The sequence below is a fragment of the Mauremys mutica genome, chromosome 7 (assembly GCF_020497125.1).
Source record: "Mauremys mutica isolate MM-2020 ecotype Southern chromosome 7, ASM2049712v1, whole genome shotgun sequence".
Lineage (NCBI taxonomy): Eukaryota > Metazoa > Chordata > Testudines > Geoemydidae > Mauremys > Mauremys mutica.
This window is the reverse complement of record NC_059078.1, coordinates 90684128-90706493: the sequence shown is the minus strand read 5'-3', so window position 1 is coordinate 90706493 and position 22366 is coordinate 90684128.

Genomic DNA, 22366 nt, shown 5'->3' with positions numbered 1-22366 from the left:
TATGTCTCTATATATTCCTCTGAGGACACAATCACTTTAAATTCAAGAGATCCCTTATTTAGCTGACCTCTGAAATCGCCCTCATCAACATTTTTATGGTATCACGATTAATAAATCTTTATGCTTTCCTGTTGAAAGTCAAGCCCATCCAGACACAAGATGCCTACTGCCCTTTAACTCTACACATTAATGTGTATATTTTTCATATTACCTTGTCATGCTTTTACTTCAGATTATGATATCTCAGCAATTAGAGATAAACTGCCAAGCAAATTGCTAGTAAGCAAGTTCCCTTTAGTTTCCTAATGTATGGTATGGTAAAAATTCTACTTCGAGGAATTATGTCACAAGCAATGATGAGGAGTAATATCTAATGCACTGAGTAATGGATCTGAAGCTTGACCCAATGTTCTGGTTTTGCAATATAGCAACATTCTCATAATTTGAAACTACATCATTCCCAGAAATCCACCCTTACTGTTAAAATATGCTCTGGTGATTTCTCATCCTCACTACTGAAAACTCCTTTTTTTTGTAGGCTCTCTGCTCCCATCTATTTCACCAATAGTCCATCCAAAGCACTGTTGCCACAATCATATTCTGTTCTCACTACATTGATTGTGTCTTTCCATCTCATGAAACACTCTATCATCTCTTTATCTTCTGCATAATATTAAAGCTTCTCTTCATCTTCAGATATCTCCAGAGCACTGCCCTTGCCTACAACTGTGTCCTCTCACCTCCTCCTGGAAGCCTCTCCACTCTGAACTTTGCCTATGCTTTTCTTTTGATCTTTCCCTTTGTTTCCTTTGACCCTCCAGACTTTGGGTTATCTTTCACGGTTCTCCATAGGTTTGTGTAATGAACAATGGCTGAACACACAAAGATACCATGGCTGCCAGTCAGGATTGGACCCACAACTTTCAGCACCCAAAGCACAAACCTCTAGCGCTTGAGCTAAATTGTCTAGCACAGGGGTCCCCAACCCCCGGTCCGCGGCCCAGTACCGGTCCGCGGCCTCTTACAAACCGGGCCGCGAACCGACCCAGTGGACCTCCCGCAGGCGTGCCTGCGGGAGGTCTACCCGAGCCGCGGGACGAGCGCTCCCTCCGCAGGCATGACCTGGTCCTGAAAAGGTTGGGGACCCCTGGTCTAGCAGACTGAATAATCACTAGAACCAGCCACTAAAGGGAATCACATTCACTATGTTGTACTTATAATAGGCTCCTAAGGATGACAGAGTACTGGTGTCAACGATTTATTATTTCAGTTTTAAATTTCTGGCTATTGTACATTTTAAATTGTTGTAGATCTCTATTGTCCAAAAGGGTCACAATGCACTCAGTGCCACTATACATTGGCTGAATCTACACTAGTAGAAATGGGAATAATTTTGATGCAAGCATTCCTTGCTGAACATTTCCATATAAGTTATCACAAGAAGGATTTTTTTCTTATAAAATTAAAAGAAATAACTGTTGAAGTATAGGGACTTTTACATTTAAATGTATTTGAGCAAGAGCCTCGTGAGTTTTCATAGACTGATTAAAATAGATACAACAAATACAAGTCTGTGTCAATCAGGAGATGTCTTTGTTAGGAATAAAGAATTTATGCAGTCATTAGAATGTAGCCTCAAGGATTTGAGGTTTTTTTAAATGCAAGTTCAATTTTATACCAGTGGCCTGCCCACTCCTTACACAGAGCAAGAATTCCTGAAGAAACTAATACCTTCTGGAACTAGCCATCAGGGCCGGCTCCAGACCCCAGCGTGCCAAGCGCGCACTTGGGGCGGCATTTTGCCGGGAGGGCGGCAGGCGGCTCCGGCGGACCTCCCGCAGGCATGCCTGCGGAGGGTCCGCTGGTCCGCAGCTCCGGTGAACCTCCTGCAGACGTGCCTGCGGAGGGGCCGCTGGTCCCGCGGCTTCGGTGGAGCATCCGCAGGCATGCCTGCGGGAGGTCCACCAGAGCCGTGGGACCAGCGGACCCTTTGCAGGCACGTCTGCAAGAGGTCCCCCAGTGCCGCGGGACCGGCGACCGCCAGAGCGCCCCGCACGGCGCGCTGCCCTGCTTGGGGCGGCGGAATTCCTAGAGCCGCCCCTGCTAGCCATGTTACGAAGATTGTGACTCTCTATTTTTTGTGGGAAACAACATATTCTCCCCCCATACCCACTGAGACAAAAAAAACCTGTTTAAGACTATTTAATTAGAAGTAACAGTAATGACAATCTAAAAACAGCAACCATTTTGATATATTGCATATAGAGAAGTGTACATTTTTGAGTCACTTCCTCCTTTTCCTGTATAGATAACACCAAGTTTTTTCCTTTGACTTTGTTTTTAAGAGACTTTGTAGTGTTTAAGGCTGAAAGCACTGCCTACCTTTGCATCTTATATAGCAGAAGAATGTGTTGTACATAGGAGGACAGAGATGAGCAAAGTCATGGGTAGGAAAGCCTTTCATTGTGTGCAGACAGTGAGCCTGCAATGAGTGCCAGAAATTCATACACTGACATCTTAACAATGGCCACCTGAGGAACTTCATGGGTTTTAGCCCTCATAAGGAGTAGCCACTGTATACAATATGAGAAGGAAGAAACCATTCTGCTCCCATTTTGAAACAGCCAATGTACTTCTGTACATTTAAAAAACATTCATTAAGATGGGCAAACAAACCATAATTCTGATTACAGTGTAAATGTTAAAGATTTTCAGCTAACATTATTTGCATTAGCAGAAATCAATAACTTCCATGGGGCATGTCTTTCTGGCTGCTATGCCTGGCATTGTGCTGGTGGGTGCCTGGCATTGTGCTAGGGAGATGGTTGCCTACCAGAGGGAGAGTTCATCTGGAGGTAGGAAAGCTTACTGGGATAAAAACAACAAGGAGTCCGGTGACACCTTAAAGACTAACAGATTTATTTGAGCATAAGCTTTTGTGGGTTAAAAAAAAAAATCTTCACATGCCTGGAATGAAAAATTACAGATACAGGCATAAATATACTGAAGAGAAGGGAATTACCTTATAAGTGGAGAACCAGTGATGACAAGGCCAATTCAATCAGGGTGGATGTGGTCCACTCCCAATAATTGATGAGGAGGTGTCAATACCAAAAGAGGGATTGTGATTTTCCACCCATTATTGTTTCATTTCAGTGCTACTTTTAAAAAAGGCAAGCTAGTTTGGAATTGTCGTGGTGCAAGTGGGTAGGGTTAGTGTTGGTGAGCTTTCCGGGCAACATCTTTCAGTTAGTGATGCAAACTCAAGAGCTCAATAAAGTACATTGGATCTACACAAGCACTGTTTAAACAGATATTCTCCATGGGCCCAATCCTGCAGCCCTTATTCTCACGAGTAGTCCCATTCTCATGCATGCAAATACTCACTGACTGCTCATCCGACGAAGTGGGTATTCACCCACAAAAGCTCATGCTGCAAAACGTCTGTTAATCTATAAGGTGCCACAGGATTCCTTGACTGCTCATGTAAGGGTTCCAAGATTGGGCTCCGTGGGCTAGATCCTTCAAACTTCTGAGCATCTTCAATTCCCATTATAGTCAATCAGAGTTGTGTACACTCAATACTTTGTAAGGGTGCTTAAGCTCCTTGCAGGATTGAGCCCCTAATGCTCCAAATGTGGTGGATTTTTCTTTCCACACAGATGCAAAAAACCCTCCTCTCCAAATCTTTCTAGTATTTGCTAGCTAGCAAGTACAAAATCCTGATTGCTTGCCTGCAAAATATTAGTATCCTGTTGTTAGTTAATCTATACAAGACACCATACCATATATTAATTAGTAAGAGGGGAAGGAGATCCAGCAGAGAGAAAGTCCATAGCATAATTAAGGAACATGTTTTAATCACAGGTCTACTATTTTCTGTCATCCTCAGGGGGTTTATCCTCCCCTTCATCCCATGGCAGAGATAATGAATACTTATGAGGAAATACTGCAATCAGCTAAGCAATTCATTTTTGAGTGATTTTAGTTTTGTTCCAAACAACTAACCCAAATTTTAGCAGGGTCAATTAACCTTAAAGACCCAAAATTGTTTTTTAACCATAGATAGACTCAGGCAGATCCTTTCTAAGGTATTTATTTACTTTTTTTAAAATCGCTTTACAATTCACAGTCTTTTGCCACTTCTTGATTGGATTTGTTTTTATCAACTACTCTCACCCATCCTCATTTCTTATTTTGTGAAGTCTGACTCAAAACACATTTCCAAGAATCAACTATGTTTAATATAGCTGAACAGAATACAAAGAACAAAAATGGGACAATGAACAAACCCAAATATTAAACTTTGCTCTCCTTTGTTATTTTATCTTTGCCATCTCTCAGTATACAGAAATAATTGAAGAGACCAAGTATTAGACTTCAGGCAGTAATTAACCTGTGATTTTCCTATTAAACTGAATAGAAAGCAGCGGGGGTTTGCCACAACATGACCCACTTTATTGCAAAATAATCAGCCACTGCCATTATAGCTTTCTAAAGAAGATTGAACTATGCCGAGTAGCAGAAAAAAAGAGTTAAGGTATAAGCCAAGTTTTTATTAATATTATATACACCTTTATTTTTCAGGAAACAGAACAGTGCACTTTGTGAATATTCAACAAGAATGGCCAAATTTGGTATGCACAATATGCATGCAAATTAGATTCAGAGAGCTACCAGTTGCAAATATTACTTTTTAGTCATAAATTAGTGATTATTCTTAGCTAAGGAGATAAACTTTATCAGGACCAGCAATAATCTTGTTGCTCTGTTATCTTCAGAGACACACACGATTGGATTCAGTAAGCATGAAGCACACTGAACAGAGAAGAAGAAAATAATAAAGCTAAACTTATAAAAACAGAAAATTTGGAACTCCAGACCAGTAAATCTGATAGTCCTTCAATTTAGGATAACTCAATGGAATTAGGACAGTTGAGAATTACACTATCCTCAAACATGTCAGTTATCTCTATATAGAGGGCCAACCTTTATTTTTTCAACAGACTGATGATAATCCTGTCTACAAAATGTTATTCTATTCTAATATGACTCAGTGATGCACTTCCTAAAATGGCTCACATCCTAGTAAAATCACCCTGTAGCCAATCTGGACCAAAAAAGCATAATTAATCTACCTAAAAAACATCCTACAAATATAAGGGCTTGATCCAAAGCCCACTGAACTCAAGGGATATGTCTGCACTGCAATCATGTTGTGTGACTACAGCTCATGGAGGCATAACTGCACTAGCTTTAATCTAACTTGGCTAACAATAGCCATGAAGCAGCAGCATCTCAAGCTTCAGTGTGGGCTAGCCAAGTAATTATCCAGGGTTCCGGGCAAGCTTATACCAGTGCTACCACAGCTCCATTCCTCCAGGCTAGCTCAAGCTGCAGTCACACATGGTGACTGTAATGTAGACATAGCCAATTAAAAGACTCCCAATGTCTTCTATGGGCTTTGAATTGGCCCCATAATGCATTTATCTACACAACAATCCTACAAAGTAGCAGCATTATTGAAACTGAAGTTCCAGTCAATGATACTGGTGAAAGTTTCATGAAAAGTATGTGATTGTTTAGTTATTTCTAAGCTCTTTCATTGTTTCCACAAATAAAATATTTGATTACACAGATTTTTTTCATTTTCAAATCATTCAGACAAAAATTGAAATAAAATACATACACACTTTTCTTAAAATTCATCTTGGTTTAGTCTGAGTCACTGAGCAGCAAGAAAAACAAATTTATTTTTAACTTTACCTACCGTACTTCTTAATCAAGAAGCTTAAATGACAAAGTTTTGTTGACATCTTATGTATATTGTTTTAAAATGCACATATTTGCACATGCACATAAATGCACAGTTAAGGACCATTTCCTGAAAGTTGCTAGGTACTCATCTTAATGGAAATTGAGGGCATTGGTCACCTGTGAAGTTCGATCCCCTTAATCTTTAATGGATACTAATTTGTCTTTTTACACAAATAAGAAAATAATTTTGTCTCAACAATCTCATGGCACTTTCAGTGTAAGAACAGCTATACCATTATGGTGTCATTATTACGCTGACAACATGTGTGATTACAATAGCAAAATTAATTCAGTGCTAACCTACGGAGAGCCCAGGATGGCTCCATTATTACGGCATATTAAAATAGGAAATTGCTTTGAAAGTAAGTTCATGGAAAAGTCATGGCAATGCCATTAAGAAGCCTCTACGGAGAGTAGAGTGATGATTTGATAAAAAACAATTTAAATGCCTGTTGCATGGAGATCCTCATTACAAAGCTTTTATGATGTGAGATTACCGTAGCAAAATAATTTCCATACATGTCTACAGAAATTCTATGTGGTTAACAACTCAGGACCAATTCTACCTTCATATGCAGTGTGCAGCTACCATTGAAATGTGAAATGGTGTAAACATTATTTTAACCAAGTATATGTAATTATACCCTAGTTCCAATGTCAAATTGAAATGAATCAGTATCAGTGGTAGTTCTATTACGCAGCTGCTGGAGAGGGAACTTTAATACACAAAATAGGACAATATTCTAAGCTAAACTCACAACACAAGAGAATTATATCTCCAGATACTGTCTGCCAGCCTACTCACATAAGTAGGGCTTACATAGGGCCTGATCCTGATATCACTGACCTCAATGGAAAAGTCACCGACTTCAGTGGGACCAGGAGTGGGTCCATAGCAGTGCAGGACCAGAAGCAGATCAGGAGCCATCTGTGGTTGGATAATTTTCTGACATCTCTTGCCTTCGTAAATTTTCTAAACTTTCAAAAATTTTAAAGGTTTGCATTTCATTTGTAATCTTTTCATAACTATTTAGCTTTTTATTTGTGTGTGTTTTAAAAAACCTGTTGTGCCAGAGGAGAAAAAAAAATACTCCTATGCTAGCATCCCCATAACCAGTCAGCATTAAAAAACATGATCAGTCTATCGAAAACCCTCTCCTGACCCCCACACAACAGGGGTCAGCTACTATCAAGTACAAAACTGATTCATTCCCTTTAACTTAAACACCATCGCCCCTTCCAGTTTTTGTTTTGATTTGTCCTGACTGCAGCTTCTCACCAGAAGTCCTCTCCCCCTACCAGCTTGTTTTCTGCAAAATAATATTTCCTTAAATTCTCCCTATGTGTTTCCTTGTCATTTGTCCCCTACATTTGTCAATAATCTTCAAATACACCTTAAGACTTCATTTTACAAAAAACACCCTGAGCAAGTTTAACTATTCAGTTGAATTATGTTCAGAACTAAATAAATCCAATTGTGCAGTCTTTTCCTGTATGTAAAACCCATTTGTCATCTTCGTAGCCATACTTTATCATTTTTGCAATTTATCTATATCTTTCTTCAAACTGGATGATCAAAAATTGACCCTATGCTCCAAATACAATCTAGAAAGTGCTTCATAAAGTGGTAGTACAATATACTTTGGCTCCCCTCTATACTATTCCCCTCTTGACACACACCAATATCCTATTAAACCTCCTTTACTGCCATTGCTGTTCACTGCAATAAGGATTTAAATGAGAGATACAGCCTTACAGCTAGGTCTTTTTATGCTACCAGCTAATTCATTGAAATTTAAGCTTAGCATGGGCTTTATTGCTACACAGCTTAGTGCCTCCTCATGGCCAGGCATTGCAGGGCAGTCTCTCTTTCAGGGACAGCAGCTGCCCCCTCCTGTGCCTTGGCTCTGCAGCCAAGTCACTTCCAAGTCTCCCCCTTTCCAGAATAATCCACAAACAAAACAAGAGGAATTAACACAAACTAAGCTAGTTTAAGGGCATGTCTACATTTGCCATTTAAAGCGGAAAAAGTCCCTTTTTTGCACAAAAAACATGGAAGCGTCTACTTGCCAATGACTTTTTGCAGTGAAATTCAGAAGTTTCACCGCAAAAAGACAATCACCTCCATGAGAGGTGTACAGCTCTTGCCGGTGATGCTTTTGCAGTGATGTGCAAGTGAAGACACGTTCTTCCAGTTTACAGCTTTTAGCCTCCGGAGGATATCCCACAGTGCCTAGGTGACCACTCTAGCCAGCAGCTCTTCTGTTCTGCTGCCAGGTAACCAGACATCCACCCCCTCCCCCAGGAAAGCCCCGGGAACTTTGAAACTCCCCTTCCTGTTTTCTTGGCAAATGCTCATTTATCTGGCGAGGTGACAATGCCTGCTCCACGCAGAAACAAACCTCTGCTTGGAGCAATGCTGAGCTGCTGGAGCTTATAAGTGTTTGGGGAGAGGAGGCCATGCAGGGAGCCAGGATGCCCCACGATCATACACACACACACAAACACACACACGACCCATCATCAACCTGGAGAGAGCTGCACTGTAGGAGAGCTGCCCTAAAGCGCTGCTCTCATCAGCAATGGAACTGCTGCTAATGTAAACACTCTGACACCTGAGGAATTAAGTGAGAACACAAACTTTAATTTCACAGGTTCCCTATCACCGGTGAAATTTACAGTGCAAAAACTCTGCAAGTGTAGACATACTCTGAGAAAGGTGGGAATGCCTCTCTATCAGGTCCCGACCTTCAGGCAGATACTGTTAGGAAAGCTCCTGCCTTCCCTCAGCCCTTTCCTCAGGAGCTGCAAGTTAAAGACCTGCTCTCTTCCCTGGCCTGCCCCCAAGTCAGCTGTTCTACTTCCTTTTAACTCTTCCAGTCTATTCATCTCTTGCAGGTATGGCAGGGCGGGGCTGGCTGGGCCCAGAGGAGCTCCTTAACCCCTTGTTGCCCAATGCGGGGTTTAATATCCCATCATATGGTGTCATCTACAAAGTTAATGATCTTACATGTTGTACTTTTGTCTAATTTACTTTGTCAGAGTTCTGAATGACAGCTGCTTTTGGATGCCAACATCAGAAAATGTTACATACTCTTAGGAAAATATTTATTTACAAATAGAGTGTGCATGTGGATGAGTATAAATATTTTATGCTATCATTAAAGATATGCTCAATGTACATAGTATTCCATACAAAAAAATGTTAAGAAAATATTAAAGTTGAACAGTTAAGCACTCAAGTCAGGAAATACCAAATTTAAGGCTGGATTTTCAACTTTCACTCTGCTCCCTTATGTCTATGAATTATTATAAAGTCGACCAGATCGTATTTCTCAAATTTTATATTGTAATGTAATATCAAACTTTATTTCTACACTTACATACACAGGTAGCATCGTGTAGAACTACTGCTCTATGTATGCTGGACAGAGTCTATGAAGGTCAATGATATGTAAAGCACATAGTAACACAACATATATAATGGACTCCAGTGAAAATGTGCTGATTTTATATAACCTGTGGAGTTTTCAGCTGAGTGTAGTTACTTGCCTTCTTCTCTGAATTTCCCCTAGGATGGTCTGTGCTATGCACACTTGTGTAGGAAAATTAGCTTTCTAAATAATTGCCTCTTTGCTTGAATTTCATTTGAGGAAGTTTCTGCAACTTATTGGGAAAAATGAATCAAATATGACAGTTGACTAAATTATTAAAATGCATACCTTAGAAAGAACTTATAAAAGAAGCTTCAGATGTGGATCCATGTATATGTAAGGGATTCTTTATCTTTCCTCCTCCTCTCTTTGCCATTGCTGACAGTACCGCCAATTCTCCACATCACACAGGTCCATAACTTGGGTATTGTCTTTGAGCTAGTATTTTTTATGGCTATGTGACACAGTGCTGGGCAACAGCACCTATTGAGAATCCAGGGATAGGCGAGCACAAGCCTGCCGTCATCTAAAGGTCCCTCCCCTCAGTGTAAGGGGAGGAGCTACTACACCCAGATCTCAAGTGATTCTGAGGGACAACTAATGAAAAACAGAGATGGAGAGAGGGTCACAGTGTCAAAAGCAGCGAGCCAGAAGAAGACAACGAGCAGAGAACCCCAGACAATGCCCACTTCTCCTCAAAGGTGTCCAGGGACCAAGTGGATGCAGCCCAAAGGAACTCCGCCCAGAGACATGACTCTAGTCACTGCAGCTCTAATTAAATTACTCCAGGGAAGGCCTCATTAAGAAGACTGTGCCCAACTGATAGGCTGAAGAGAACTGAGATGTTAATGAAACCATTAATCAGGTGATACAAAAGGCACAGGAAGGAAGCAGAAAGAGAGAGGGAGAGAGAGCTTACTCTTTGCTGCTTGCCTCAGGAGCTGGGGGGATCCCTAGAACTGTAGGCATAAGGCAATATAGAGTATAAGGGTCATGAAAACTAATATTGTGAATAAACTATATGGGGCATTTTATCAGCAAAAAAGATCTGAGGTGTTTGTGGACTTGAACAAAGGCAGAAGCAAATGGCCCTGGCTACAGGGTAATATAGATAAAGTCACAGATACCTACTTCATCCCTCAAGTCCACTCAAATACAGCTACTATATTCAATTTCCTTGCCAGTCTACCTCCGAATGTTACCTACCTCTGTGAATCCCTCCTCTGGCTTCCTCACTTTTAATACATCAGCTTCAATCAGTCTGCTTCAGGCCTTTTACAATTGTGCCCCGTGCAATTTAGCGGTGTTTGTCTCATCACATAGGCCCCTGCTGCCTCCTCTTTAACAATAATACCAGCCTTGACCGTCCATTTGTCCACTTCTCCCACAACTATCCTCATGTTTCCTTCCATGTGTCCCTTGTTCTTAGAATGTCCTTTCTGAGCTCACCCATACAACCATGACTCTGTTCTTCAAATACCTCTTCTTCTCTGATGCCTACGAGGAATCAGCCAGTTTATAATAAGTAGGTTGAGTGGCAGTCAAATATAACCTGTGCTGTCTAGTTTGACTGTAAGCTCTTCACAGCCACTATGCAGGTTTTTAAGTATGACCTGAATAAAAATATTAAATATAAAAAACTATGTTAAGGCTAAAGTTTCAGAATTGAAGTTAAATTAAAGCTCTTGACCTCTCACCAAATAGTGACATTTAGTATTATGAGTGGTACAGCCTTGATTTTTCATCTGCTCTGAAAGATTAAACATTCAGATCAAACTTAAATATTTCCACTAAAAATATTCAGTATGTAGAGAGGAGAAATTATAGTACACACTTGTTTTCTCAAAAATTGACAATGCATGATCTCATTTATGGACAAAACACAGTGCTTCCTTGGTCATATATCACATTAACATAATCATTTCTTCTTTCAACTTTTCCTCATTCCTGAAACTTCACCTGCTACAAAGCAGAGATCTTCTTAATTTAGGAGATTCCAGAACAAGCTTTTGAGGGATTTCTGTGTATCACTGTCAGTTCTCTCTTTCATGATTTCATTTTCTGAATAATCTCATAGTTCATTACCTTGTTTCTCTCATAATCTTTCAATGTTTCCAATCTAAAGTGAAGTATTTCATTATTCTTGATTTATTAGGGTTTTATCTGTGTTTAATTATGATTAATTTCTAAAACCTGTTTTTATGCTTTCACAAACTATTGACTAGCACACACATTTTTCATCATACTTTTCTTGGATTCATACCCTGCATTAATTCATGAATGACTCCTACTAAAGGTAGGTAATAATAGGATAAATCCATACTGTCATTCATGCACTATCCTTATATTTTCCAACTCTCAACCTTGTGCAGGCTGGTACTGTGCATATGGCAGTATAAACAAAGTATGATTTTTATGATGTATGAAGATTAAAGTGGAAAACACAAGTCAGTCACATGCAAAGGCCCCAAGTGGACCATTTGCCATTTTACTATAAAATATGGCCAAGAACCTATACTCAGATCTATTTAAAATGATGAAATTCCTCCCATTTACACCATACATGAATTCAACCCTATGACTGCATTATTATTATTAATTTGATTTCTAAATACCTGATTATATGTTTACATTTGATAAACCATCAGGGACCATTCCTGCATAATTTGCACAAACACAAAAATCACATCTGGAGAAATAAGAATGTATATATTTTTAAATCTATGGACCTCTTTAGTGACATTCTAAAACACATTTGAACAGAATAACTTATTTTTGACCTTTGGAAACGATCAACATGACCCTGATCTTGCAAACACTTAAACTTATCTGTAAACATTAAACAAGCTTGAAGTCAATGGAAATGCTGATGTGCTTAAAGTTAAACGTGTGTAAGTGATTGAAGGATCAGGGCCTATATGTTTTATATAGATGGTCCTTTGTGTTAAGTCCTTTATTTTATAGCATTTCAGTTGATCAAACAAAGCTACTTTGTTACCAGTAAAAGGAGCTTTTGTATTAACATAATAGAACATTGCTTTTCGCAACTTATTACAGAATTGTCATACTTGATTAAGGAAGAGTAGCAGAGCACTGAATATGACATTTTCTTATAAATCTCAATAATTGATATCTATGCAGCCTAGAGTTAATTTTTCCTTGTGGCCTTACCTGTCAGGAGAGAGGTCTGCATTTTTGTTGTATTTTTTAACCTTATCAAACCATGTACTTCAAAATTTATGCCAAGGATTCCTAATGAGATGATGCGCTTTTTACTTTTACATTGCTGCGATATTATTGGATGTCACCAAGTGGTGTAATTACAAATAAGGAGAATTTGTAAGCAGAGGTGAAAGTAAGCTGGTACGCCCCAGTATGGCGTACCGGCAAGAGCCGGTGCACCATACCGGGGCGGCCCGGCTTCCCCAGGCAGCAATTAAAAAGGCCAGGGGCTCCCAGCAGCAGCTGGAGCCCCAGGCCCTTTAAATTGCTGCCAGAGCCCCACTGCTGGAACCCTGGGGTAGTGGCAGCGGGGCTCTGGGGGTTATTTAAAGGGCCGGGGCTCCCGCTGACTCTACTGCCCTGGACCCTTTAAATAGCCCCTGGAGCCCCACCACCACTACCCCAGGGCTCCAGGGGCTATTTAAAGGGCCAGAGCGGTAGAAGCAGGGGAGTCCTGGGCCCTTTAAATAGTCCCTGGAGCCCTGCTGCCAGAGTCCTGGGGTAGCAGTGGCAGCCGGGGGCTCTGGCAGTGCTTTAAAGGGCCCGCGACAGTAGCAGCGGCTGAGCCCTGGGTGCTTTAAACTGCTGCCGGAGCCCCCAGCTGCCGCTGCTACCCCAGCGGGCAGGGCCAGCTTTAGGCCAATTCCACCAATTCCCCCGAATCAGACCCCGCACCTAAGAGGGCCCCGCACCCAGTGAGAATCTCTTCCCTGGCTAGAGGTGCATATTTAATTTTTACTCACCTGGCGGCGCTCCAGGTCTTTGGCGGTGGGTCCTTCGCTTGCTCTGGGTCTTCGGCAGTACTTCGGTGGCGGGTCCTTCAGTGCCGCCGAAGATCTGGAGCGAGTGAAGCACCCGCCACCAAAGACTCAGAGCGCCGCCTGGTGAGTACAAGCCCCATGTGGTTCTTTACCTTTTTTTTTTTTTTTTTTTTTTAATAGTCATCCCTGCCGGGGCCCCGTCGAAACTGTTCGAATTGGGCCCTGCACTTCCTAAAGCCGGCCCTGCCGGCGGGGGAGAGAGAGGGCACTTACCGGTACAAGGCGGGCTGGCTCTGACCCCACCCCCATCCCCGCGCCTTCTGGGGGCCAGAGTCGGCCCCAACCCAGCCCCGTACCAGTAAGTCCCTAGTTCTACTTTCACCCCTGTTTGTAAGACTGACTAAATACAGAAGTAGTTAGATCTTGAACAAATGCTTGCTGTTAGTTGTGTTTGGGCTCTTTTTAGAAAGCTGAGAGTATCACCAGAATACATTCTTTCTGCTTGAGGTTCTCTTGCAGGACTTGCATTTTAGATGCAGAGCTCTTACCTACTGGTTAAATCCATGCAAAACAAATATAAAACATTACACAATGTCAAAGACACACAGTTACAATTTCCACTTTGGTTCAGGTCAATAATGAAAGCTGCTATTCTCTAACTGTTCAGTGGTCTATGTCAAATAAACTGCAGCCTCAACATAGCTCCTATGAGACGAGTGCTTACATCACAAAACACACCATCAGAATTGTCTTTACATGACATTTTTGCTAGAATTTGCCATAGAAAACCTAAGATTGGTGATTAACTCAAACTACCTTCATACTGCTATGTGTGTGAGGTCTCTAAATCAGGTTTGAGGTACACCTGCAAGATGTTATGTGGAAACTTGAACTTATACTTGAAAGTGCTGTATCCATTCTATGGATAAGAAAGGACTTTGCACTCCAAAGTTTCAGCCAGTTTCTCAAGTACCAAGTTCATTTAAAAAACAAAAAAGAGTAGTGAAACAAAGACTGCTTATGTTTTTTCCTCCTGAGATTATTACTCAACTCAAGCCATTCTGTGTGTGTGTGTGTGTGTGTGTGTGTGTGTGTGTGTGTATATATATATATATATATATAGACAGTCTTGGAAACTATTTAGAGAACTGCACTACTATTGATAGGGTTTCATCGTAATAAAGGAGCACAATGTATGGGAACACACAGTTTTTCAAGCTCTATCAATCTGCATTTCACAGATCCTAGCGAACACCCAGTCCTGGTCACACATTAGGACTACTGTGAGGGGGAGATAGGTGTCTGTGCTCTGTTTCCCCTGGGGTGTGTGAAGTTTCTGGAGTATCAGCAGGGTGCAGCATTGGTTCCTCTCCTGGCATTTCTTCCCATTTCCTGGGCACTAACTCTCAGTTAAAATGGGGCTTCTCAGCCCACCGGCACTAGGCTCTAGTATCAGCCTGACACCTCAGTTATTTAAACACACCCCTTTCCCAGCACTATAGCACAAAGGTAAGACATTTCTGGTTTACAACTTAACCCTCACGGGGCACACAGTACTTGTAAAACAATATACACACACATTCTTTGCACACTTTATGCGCTTTTATACTTAGTCATGTAAAGCACAGGAGAGTTCAGCTCCTACAAGACACTAAATACTTGTCCCTCATCCACTTTCCTCACCACTCCAGCGCATGCTTGGGCTGGCGTCTGGGTCCTTTGGGTTGTCCAGGTCCTTGCAGCCATTTGGGCTCAGGAAAGCAGGTATGGCCCCTACCCCATGAGGCTGCTACCTGCTGGGTGACCTCTCCCTCCTGGATACCCTTAACCAGCTTCTGTGACTTTGCTCTTTCCTGCCCCATGCTTCCTCTACCAGTCTCTCCCCGTTCCGTTATTAAGCCCCTCCGAGTCACTTGGTCTCTTTTGTTCTACTCCTGATAAAATTTCCACAGTTCCTACTTTCCAGTTTCCCCCTCCCTTTAAGCTATAACTAGATTTTCGCGGTTTGAGTTGCTTCTTAGAATAACCTTTGTGAGATCTAAGTATAATTGTTACCCTTAAGTATTTCCCCTTGATCCTGCCTGGTGTGTATCTGCTACATGCCCTGTCAGCAATTCATATACATATAGGCACTCATAATACAGTTGTTTTTCATCATACAACTTAACAATATCAGTCAGAACTTACAAGATGCACAGATGTAGTCCCAACTCATTGCAACACACACCACCCTCATCACTGCCAGTATCTGAGTGCTTATAATGAAGCCCACCCCTATAATTCCTCCTACCACCATTTGGAGGTCCCTGTTACAATTAGACATTCACAAATGTACATCACACTGAGATTAATTAAAGCTGCTCAGAGAGCTGTTAATCATTAATTTGTTTTCTGTAGTTGCTTACCCTGTAATTGCAGTACAGACCATGTGGTATTTTGACTTTGCCCTGACCCATCCCATCATTTTTTGGCATTTGCAGATCTTTTGTTGAGCTTCAGGGAACCTGTTTTATTATAAGTTAGAACGTTCGTCAAGCAGAATATTTTAGCATGTGTAGAGCTGTTCTGACTAGCTACAAGAACTCCTTTGACTGAGATCAGCTGATCCATTTGAACAAATAGGCCATTCTTAGTACAGAGTTCGGTTCTGGAACTTCTTTTTCCTGCCAGTCCCAGAGTCTTTGATTACCTTCAGGGCAGAGCAAGGCTCATTTCTTTCCTCAGGCACTTGCATGAGGGGCTTGGGAAAGGGTTGTTTGTTTTTTAGAGAAAGCCTTTTTTCCCATTGGATGTGAAGGGGCTAAAGTTGTAAATTTTGTAGATGTGATCTAGTCATGGTCAGGAATATTTTTATAAATCTATAAATAAATACATACATTGGGAGGCTTTCTTTGTAGTGTGGTACCAATCTTTTTGGCATGCAAGCAATGATAACACATAGCCCTAAATTTTCCCTTTGTGTGGGTTCTTCCTAAGGAGAGTGTGATTGTGACCTAGAATTTTAATAAAGTGAGAACAAGGTCACAATTTCCTCACATAATAATAGCTGAGTTCACTATGGCTCTGCTCTCCATGGTTAAATCTAGCTTAATAGTATTTGTTGGTCATCAAGTTCCATTCTAAAAACTTAGCACTAGACACCCTGAGGTACCCTTATCTCTTCAAATTTATCCAAAATTCAGCTACATTAGAATCAGAGTTAGAAGGGACGACACATTAAATGTTTCTTTATAGAATTCAGAAAATCTATTGGCACAAAATTGAATTAACTTTGGCTAAACATAAGAAAGTAAAATACTATATGGCATACTCTATGAGCAGGGGGATACAATGTTATTTAATAAATCTTTTAGCAGCACTTTTGATTTAAAAAAAAGTGCTGTACCCTAGAGGAATTTTCATTTTATGTTTCAAAAGGAGGTCAATTTATTAAACTTTACCGTATACAGATTAAGTAAGGACTTTCTAAAAATTCTCAAACTTATCTACTCAGCTGAATACATTCTCAGACTCTGTACTTGGGGTAATTGCAGTAGTGTTTTAGACCCCTGGGTAGATGGATTTAATAGTCCTATAAATCCCAGATATTCAGCATCTTCAAAGACTATAAAATATTTATGAGAGGTTATAGTTTTAGAGAAATCTTGTGGTTATATAATCCTAAATAAAGAAATCAACAGTGCAGATATAAAACATAAGTTCTACTTTTCAAACAAAAGTATCTTATAAAGAGAAAAAAGTGATTAGTTTGTGCAGTGTCTGTATGAAGACTGAGGCAGATAATTTGCCATGAAAGGGGATGAGGAACAGGGCAGCTTTGCTCCCATTAAAACAGAAAAAACATCCTTTAAGAGAAATAACTGTATGTTTCTTTCAACAGTGTTCAAACACATCACAGTCTTAGTGTGTAGAGGTTTTTTTGTTTGTTCGTTTGTTTTTTAAATAGACATTGGATATACTAAATAATTTTTAAGTTCTTCCCTTAAATGACTCTTTGGTTTGCTTTGTTAAGTTGTATTTTGTTCTGTTTCTTGGCTATACTCTTTCTTCCTCTATTTAAAAAAAAAAGAAAAGAAAAGAAAGAACAAAAAAAAAAGAAAAAAAAGTTCATTAATACCCTTATATGCTAAACTCTTCTACTTTGCCAACTCAGAACAATTCAGAAACAGAAAAAAAAAATCTTAAAGTGCATATAGATGAAAATACAGGAAAAGAAAAATAGAAGCACTTAGAGGCAAAGTGAAAGATCCAAATAGTCTTTCTTTCCGTAATAACTTATTTTAATGAAAAACACAGAAATTTTAAAAGGAGCATTATTTAACTTTATGGCCTTAAGACTTTTTGTACTTAGTGATACATCCTTACAGATTTTCTATTAGGATATAAAATGTAGAATCACTAATTTGGAGATATCAGACCAAGTTCTGCTCTCATTTATATGGACTTAAATCCAGAGAAACTCCACTGAAGTCAGTCACTTAGAATTTAAACCAGAGTAACAGAGCAGAATATGGTTCATCTACTATACCTGATATAATAAGGCTGTGATTGTATTGGAGAAAAAAATACTATAATATAGATTTTAAGACCTGTAAAACAAAGGGGGGGGGAAATGGGAATTGATAGCTTCCGGGCATGCCTAAAATTGAGTCAGGATGACTGACTTTTTAATCCCCAACACCTAGATACTTAACATGCTGGGCCTCCTTTTATTTAACTCCTTCTCTCTGATTTTGGCTTATCTAGTCAACTGGCAAATTTCAAGTATATGTTAATTGCTCCTTTTTCACTAATTCTAAACCAAATGGTTGTCACTGAAAGACAGCTTCGCCCAGAGGCGTAGCGAGCGCCCTCTGTACCCTCCGACCGGAGGGGCCCCCGCAAGGAAGGGGGCCCCTAAAAGTGGCAAAAAAAATGTAAGGTATAACTAGGTAAGTGACATTTATTGCACAATCCATGTCGGTTTTACTGACAAAACCGTGAAGTCATTATGATACATCATAATGCTATTGGCTACATCAGTTGTCTGTCGGTCAGTTTCGAATTTTAGTTGGACCCATTCAAAGAATGTGTATTTGCATTCATAATGGCGGTCGGCGGATAAATGTTATTAATTTAGCTGTTTAATTTTTTATCGTTTCCAACACAGAAGCGTGCTTTGTGATGTCTAAGAAAACGTATAAGAGCGGAGCTAGTAAACGAAAGGCAGCAAAAGATGCCGAGAAGGAACTTGAGAAAATTCCAAAGTTGTCAACATATTTTGCGCTGCAATCCAACGTACAGGTACAGGCACATGAAACGGACAGCGCTAGCAGCGACGAATCGTATCCAGAAGTATCCAGAAGTGCTTCAAGTGAGGTCGAAGGTGAAGCCAGTTGTTCTACCAAACAAACTGTGACAGATATTCCAGCTGCTGCTGGGAAAAAAGTATCTGAATCTAAACCACTGACTGATGATCCAGGAGATTGGCCATCTATAATATCGGACAGGCAAGTGTGTGACATTGTTGCACGTGGCCCACCGCAGCAGAATGAAAGTTACAAATTTCCATTTAACGAGGAAAGACGGAGGTTCACAAGTACTCATTTCTATCGAACCATGGCAAATGGCGAGAAAATAAGACGTTCATGGTTAATGTACTCAGTTCAGAAAGATGCCATTTTTTGTTTTTGTTGTAAATTATTTGGCACTGGCGACATACCGCTACGTCGTGGAACATCTACTTGGAAAGCACTGTCAAAAAGACTTCAGCAGCATGAAACAGGCAAAGGTCATCAAGACTGTATGGTGAAATGGTTTGACCTTCGGTCAGGCATAGTAAACCGTACATCTATTGACCAACTCGAATTGCAGGCTTTTCTGAAAGAAAGAGATTTCTGGAGAAATGTTGTCAAACGCATGGTTGATGTCGTTATTTTCTTGTCCGAAAGAAACTTGGCATTTCGAGGAAGTAATGAAAAGCTCGGCGATCCTTCGAATGGCAACTTTTTGGGACTGTTTGAATTGCTTGCAAAGTATGATACTGTCCTCAGCGAACTTTTACAGAGGATTAAGAAGGCAGAGACACATGTTCAGTACCTCAGTCCACAGATCCAAAACGAGCTGATTCAACTTGTTGCCAGTAACATTCAAGAGGCCAACATAGCGCAGCTTAAAAAAGCAAAATATTATTCAGTTATTTTGGACTGTACTCCCGATGTGTCACATGAAGAACAGATGTCTGTGGTATTACGCTTTGTTGAATGCGACGGTGAAGATGGTGTCAATATTCGTGAAGCGTTTGTTGGTTTTCTTAATGTTCATGATACAACTGGCGAGGGCTTATTGGAAGCGTTTCTTGAAAAGGCAAACAACTTAGGAATAGACATTGCTGACATGAGAGGCCAAGCTTATGATAACGGCGCAAATATGAGAGGAAAGAATAAAGGAGTTCAAGCCCGCATGCTAGAAATAAATGACCATGCCTTGTATGTACCATGTGGAGCTCACACTTGGAATCTTGTGATCTCAGACGCGGCAAAGTCATCGAAATATGCCGTTGACTTTTTCGGTCTGATTAACAGAATATACGTTATCTTTTCTTCGTCACCTTCACGTTGGGATATACTTCAAGAACATATGCCAATATCTGTTAAAGGGTTATCGGACACTCGTTGGGAGTCGAGAATTGATGCTGTGAAGCCATTGCGTTATCACCTTGAAGAATTGTGCAATGCTTTGTCATCTTTGCGAGAATATGTGCTCAAAAAGAAAGATGGCAATACAGCAACAGAAGCCGGTGCGCTTTTAGACCATGTTACTACGTGGCCTTTTGTTCTGACTGTGTACACATGGTACGATATACTTTCTCACTGATCAGGCCATATCTTCTGTTTCGTCGCGATTTGACCAACTCGTGGAGTGGTATAAGTTGTTTGGATTTCTGTACAACGCTAACAGCCTGAAGCAGTGTCACAGAGAAAATGAACTGGAGAATCACAGCAAAAATTTTGAAAGAAAAATGGGAGACATTGATGCCAATGAACTCATAATGGAATTGAATCGTTTTATTTATGTCATCGAGAAAGAGAGAGGACTTGTCACAGCAAACAATTTTTTAACGTACATATACAAGAACAGCCTTCAGGAGATATATCCGAATCTTTGCATTTGCATCAGAATTCCTCTGACCACACCAGTTACTGTCGCCGGTGCTGAAAGGAGCTTCAGCAGAATGAAACTGATCAAGAATATCCTGCGCTCAACCATGACAGATGACAGGCTTTCTGCGCTTGCAGTTATCTCAATCGAAAACAAGATTGCCAGATCTCTGGACTATGACGCATTGGTTAACCAATTTGCGGAGAACAAGGCTCGAAAGAAGCGCTTTGCGTAAATACGGAATACATGTACACTGTAGGCCTATGTATACATAATATGAACCCTGTATATTGTATAAAATAAATACCACATTCCAGTTTCTGCATTGTAAGGGGCCCCGGACATATGTTCGGAGGGGGCCACGTTCTTTGTTGCTACGGCCCTGGCTTCGCCCTTGACTCAGATTCTTCACATGCTCTTCTTTTTCTGACTATTTGTAAATATTGCAATAATTTTCTGTCAAAGAAGAAGTGGCATGATTGTGATTTACATGACCAATGAAACATGAACCAGTTTTTGACTGGAGGGAGAAGGCAAAGGTATCCTGTAATCATATGCCACTATTGGAATCCCTCTTCTTTATCAAAAATGAAGAATATTAAGAATAGGTTTATTTTGTTTTTAATCTTTCATTTGTAATTTGAGAAATAATTTTTATACAGTCAAGATATTTCAGTTTGAAAATTACCTGTTGATTACTGGAACTAGCATCCCTTCTACTCCGATGACATTTCATACCCCAAAACAGAATCCTGTAAAATACATAGGGCAGAGCAATAGACCCTTCACACTTTCATAATGGATGTATCCATCCAAAATATTAAATTATGTATCCTGGTAATAGCATCACTACAGTTGTCCCGACCATGCAAAAAGACAGAAAAGATACAAGAAAAATGGTTTAATTAGCCTGCAACTTATTACCTCATCTGGGAAATATCCAGCAGTAAGTCATACAGAGTAGGTCACCCTTCTTCCTCACTAGTTTCCACCTATTTGAGGGCTGCCATCAGCCTCAGGACCCCCTATGGAAGTAATACCTGCACTGGACACCTGTCACATGGAGCCACCAGCTATTTGGTTGCCTCCCCTAACACAAGTCAGGTTCCCAGATAATGAACAATTCTCTCCCTAACATTGACCAAAAATATATCTACTTCCTAGTCAGAGAGGTGTACCCCATCATCCCTGAATAATTCAGGTACCCAGTATGATTATTTTTTTTAATGACATGTACCCATTCCAAATGTCAGACTATGTATCCTCATAAAAGCAATACTGCAATTCTGATTGAAAAGGCTCTTTCACTTTATAAATCTGAACTTACAAATTTTCAATGAAGTTAGCCTACATACTAATATTTCCCAATCTTGTTTTCAGCCAAGAGGTGATTGGAAACATCTACTGAATCATTGTTTTAGTTAGCAGAGCATGAAAAGGCAGAGATTTTCAGACATTAAGAAAGGTATTTCTCACATATTTTTGCACTCCAATCATTCTGATGGAGTTTTGTCTTCAAACTTCAAACTTGGACTGTAATTACAGGTAAGAAGCTACGTTAATATAACATTATGTTTGAGATTATACATGCACCTAATTTAGGCAATTTAAAATTATAATTGCTGAGGACACTATAAGCTACATATCTGTTAAATCATGAAAGTTAACATCATTTGCAGAATTACACAGTATTATTTGCAAGATTAATCATAGAATCATAGAATCTCAGGGTTGGAAGGGACCTCAGGAGGTCATCTAGTCCAACCTCCTGCTCAAAGCAGGACCAAACCCAACTAAATCATCCCAGCCAGGGCTTTGTCAAGCCTGACCTTAAAAACCTCTAAGGAAGGAGATTCCACTACCTCCCTAGGTAACCCATTCCAGTTCTTCACCACCCTACTAGTGAAAAAGTTTTTCCTAATATCCAGCCTAAACCTCCCCCTCTGCAACTTGAGACCATTACTCCTTGTTCTGTCATCTTCTACCACTGAG